Here is a 5,008-nt window from a genome sequence, read left to right on the forward strand (position 1 = left end):
GGGGGGGGGGGGGGGGGGGACGGTGCATACAGAGGGTACCGTAATGTAGCGTGTAGCGCAGGGGATCACCTTCACTACAGTAGCAATCTCAATAGGGTTTATTTTCGGGGGAGTGCTTATTTTAGAGGAATCTTACACAGTAAGGGGAGGGCTTATTTTCGGGATAGGTCTTATTATCGGGGAAACACGGTATATACACATATACATATGTGTGTGTATACAATGTTAAAAGCAGGAGTTCTTAACTTTTCTTATGACCTGGAACCCTTTAACAGTCTGTTGAAACCTATCAACCCTTTCTCAGAATAATATTTTTAAATGCATAAAATAAAACATATGGGATTACAAAGGAAATAAATTATATTAAAGTACAGTTATCATTTTTTAAAATCACAGTCCCCAGGTTAAGATTGCCCTGATTTCAATAGTGAGGCTCTTCAAAAAATTATTTTCTAAGAGCAAGTCAAGTCAACTCAATAAGTTGTCAAGCATTCATTAAGTGTTTATTATGTATCAGGTACTGTGTTAAGTGCTAGAAATACAAAAATAAGCAAAAAGAGAGCACTTGAGGAGTTTTCATTCTAATGGGCAAAGACAACATATAAAAGGAAGGAGAAAAGGAAGAGAAAGAAGAAGAAGGTGGAAGGGGTTTGTATGGAGAGAGAAGTCCATAGAGTCAGGAGCAAAGCCTGGAGAGGAATGAAGGAATAAAAATGCCTGGCCTGAATGCTTACTTAAAAAGGAGATTCTGGGAAGAAGTAATCAATGCAAAGAAGGGGTCACAAGGGCAGAGGGGTCTTTCATGGAGAGAAGGCTGCCAGAGAATGGTGGAGAAAGATGTCTGGAGAGTCAGGAACAGAAAACAATATTAAATATGGCTTTTTCTCCCACCTCCATCCTCCATCCACCAAAGCTGCCCTCGTCTAAAGCCCTTGGTTTTTCATATGAAGAAACTGAGGCTCCTCTGAAAGATGAGGTAACATAGCACATCAGTAGGAAAGATGGAAGTTGAATCCTAGACTACAGCCTTCCAAATCTGGGATCTCTCTCCAATAAATCTGTAAATTGGGGTTCTAATTTTTATACACAGTTCAAGCTGGCTAGGCTAAATCATACAATCATATGGTTACTGTCCTTCATGCTCAAAAAGAACCAAAATGACTTCATTATGTTGGAGTCAAGGTACAATGAATTTGACTGTGGCTGATCATACCAATAACAAGATCAGAATGTTCTACCACAAATCAGGCACAAATAGTCCACATGAACATTGGGAGTGGAGATGGCCCTAAATTTGTGCATTTCAAGTTTCTTTTGAGCTACTGAAAGTTTGCTTTACTCACAGAACACAGCATTTTCTTTGATACAGGCACACCACACTAGGTAGTCCATTGCCAGCATCTCCCATGTCATACAACCAATTCCAAAGTTTTAATTTAGTGGCAGAAGGTGAGAAATCATCTAAGTCAATCCCCTAATTTTATTGAGGAACCTCTGGATAAATGATATATCCAAAACTACATAGGTAGTAATTAAATCAGAATTTGAATCTAGATCCTCTAACATCATAATATTATAACTCTTTTGGTAATATTACATACTCTTTCAGGTATAGGTTAAATTAATGACCTTAAAAGGTAGCAGGATTCCTCTCAAGTAGATATGTGCCTGTCAGATGTGTTGTAGCAGGGATTTTTGTTCATATATGAGTTTGACTAAATGACCACTGTAGTCTCGTACAAGTCTGAGATTCGGTGATTCTGTGCTATGACCCTCAGTTCTATCCTATGACCCTTTTGATTGGTGTACCATATCTCTGGAAATAAAACCTTAACTCTTCATGACCAACTTAGTGGTTCTGGATCTTCCTGATAAAACATCAACTGCAGTCTTTCTCTGCTCCCTCGTTTGTCTAGCTTCAGATGACAACATGGGTGACACTAACACCAGCTTGTGGCAGACTCCATCCCTGGCTAAGATCAAGGGAACATTTCATAGACATTATCTCCTGCCTCTCCTCCATATACTTCAGAAACGAGTATCATTCCAGACCAATCAGACACAACAGAGTATATCTCTGTAAAAATGGTTTCAAATCATTTTAATAGGATTTTAGGGTTGGTTATTCTCATTGTAGCCCCAGAGTCAAGATGACCTGGGATCGAATCCAGGCTCAGATACTTAGCACCACACCCATAAATAGCTGGCCCTGTAACCTTGAGCAAGTTACTTAACCCCAATTGCTTTAAAAATTTTAAATATATATATACAACAGCATTTGAATTCTACTCCCAGAAAAATTCTAGTCTAGTCAAAATGGTTTCTGACCATTTAGAAAGAGAAAAGTTGACTATAACAAAATAATATGGATTTAGAAAACATGGGTCACACTAGACTAACTTTATTTTCTTATTTGGATAACTTGTTAAACTAGTAGAATAGGAAAATACTGTAGACATAAAATATTTCCATTTCAGGAATAAATTCTTGATGAATTTTTTTTTTCAAAATCTCCTTGTGTCAAGTTAGAAAGACAAATTAAAATGAAAAGCTCTACCTGAAAATCTCCAAAACTTGATTAACACCAGCTTCAAAAGTGTCTCCCAAAGAGACTATGGTTACTGTTAGTATATCTTTAAAAGTTAATGAACTCTTTCTAGGACTGGGTAACAGTTACAATTATTTACATTTAGAAACTGTTTAGCTAACCATATTCAATAAGTGATGACTAATGGATCAATGTCAACCTAGGAGAAGATCTCAGTGGAGTTTGGCCAGGTTTTCTCTGTGGCCGAGTTCTATTCAATATTTCTTTTGTCCTTTCAGGATTGAAGGCATATATGACTTGCTTACCAAATTTGCAAATGAAATTAATCTGGGAGGGGGCAGCTAGGTGGCGCAGTGAATAGAGCACTCACCCTGGAGTCAGGAGGACCTGAGTTCAAATCTGCCCTCAGACACAACACAAAAAATTAGCCATGTGAACTAGGGCAAGTCACTTAACCCCAATTGCCCTACCTTTCCCCCTCCAAAAATAAAAAAAGCAAAAAAAAAAGACATGTCTGCTTATTCCAGGGCAGCTAAGTGGCACAGTGAATAGAGCACCAGCCCCGGAGTCAGAAGGACCTGAGTTCAAATCTGACCTCAGACACTTAACACACACACACACACACACACACACACACACACACACACACACACACACTAGCCATGTGACCTTGGGCAAGTTACTTAACCCCAATTGCCCTCCAAAAAGCAAAAAAAGAAAGAGAAAAAGAAAAAAAAGAAATTAATCTGGGAGGAAGAGCTAATATGATGGATGAAAGAGACAGGACGCAAAAAGATGTTGAAGGGATACAATGTCTGGTAAAGTTTATTAATACTAAATGTAATTGAGATAATCATTTGACAAGCATTTCCAAGCTCTTCCTATGTGTCAGTCACTGTGTTATCTGTTGATAATACAAATGAATGAATGGATAGATAAATAAATGGATGAATGAATGAATAAATACATAACCCCTACCTTGAAGGAGTTTGGATTCTAATGGAAGACAACATAAGCACAAATAAGTCTATACCAGATACATGCGGGATAGATGGAGAATAGTTATAGAAGGGAAGGCATTAGCAGCTGGAGGGACAGGGAGAACCTCCCAGTAGAAGGTAGAATTTGAGCAAAGTCTTGAGGAAAACAAGGGGTTCTAAAAGGCAGGAATTATGGAGAGAAAACATTCCAAACACGGGACAATCAGTATGAAGACATAGAAAAAGGAGATAGTACATCATGTTTGAGGAACTACAAGTGAGCTAATATGTCTGAATCACAGATTGTAGAAAGGAAAGTAATGTAAGAAACCTTCCCTCTGATATTACCCTCAACTTACATTGCATATATATTACATGTATACAATTTTGGGCATATTGTTTCCTCTGTTAGAATGAGAAAGCAGGGCCATTTAATCTATTCTCTACCTGAAAATCTCATTTAAAACATGTTCAAAACAAGAGGATCTGAATTGAAATCCTTCCTCTTTTATGTGGTCTTTGGGCAAATCAGGTAGCCAGCAAGTAAACAAGCAATTATTAAGCACCTACTATGTACAAAGCACTGTACTAAGCATTAGAGAAACAAAGGCAAAAAAATTATCCCTGCTTTCAAGAATTCAAAGTCCAATGGGGGAGACAATATTGCAACTATGTGCAAACAAGGCATAGATGGGCAAAATTGGGGATAGGGGAAAGGCACCAAGATTGAGAAGGTCTTGGAAAAGCTTTGGGAACTTTAACTGAGAGTTGAAGGAATTCAAGGGAAACCAAGAGACAGAAAGAGAAAAAGGAGGGTTTCAGGCATGGGGGACAGCTAGCAAAAAGATTAAGGGTTCTTAATCTTTTTTGTGTCATGGAACCCATTGGCAGTCAGGTAAACCTATGGTCCCTTCAGAAAAATCTTTTAAATGCATAAAACAGAATACATAAAATAATAAGCAACCTCTTTTTGTTGAAATATAATTATCTATCTATCTAATCAAGTACATGGTCCCTAGGTTAAGAAACCCTTGACTATATGATTTCAGGCCTATGTAAAAAAAACTTTCCATCTATTAAAGTCGTCAAAAAGTTAAATGCACTAAATTATGGCCTTCGTTCCCCAAGAATGGAAATCTTCAAGCAAAATGTGTATGCCCACTTCTAATTCTAAGACAAATTGAATTAGATGTCCTCTGAAGACACTTCCAGCTCTGAGATCCTATGAGGAAATAAAATATGATTATAGGGTTTAATATGTGCAAAGACCCACGTAGAAACTTTCTCCTTGGATTCTTGGGGAGAAAAATCACCAACTTAATTATTCTAGATTCATAGAGAAATGATTCTAGATAGGGAAGGGGGGAAACAAGAGGAGCTAGAGATAAAAGACTTGCTTCACATTTGTGATGAACATTTTCTCAAACAATGTGCAAAGACCTTTGGGCTCAGTGACTTCAAAACAGGCTTTCTGAATTCT

This window comes from Petaurus breviceps, unplaced genomic scaffold, assembly GCF_028583685.1.
Source record: "Petaurus breviceps papuanus isolate PSGF00001 unplaced genomic scaffold, PetGlider_PUasm1.0 98, whole genome shotgun sequence".
In the NCBI taxonomy this organism is placed as follows: Eukaryota; Metazoa; Chordata; class Mammalia; order Diprotodontia; family Petauridae; genus Petaurus; species Petaurus breviceps.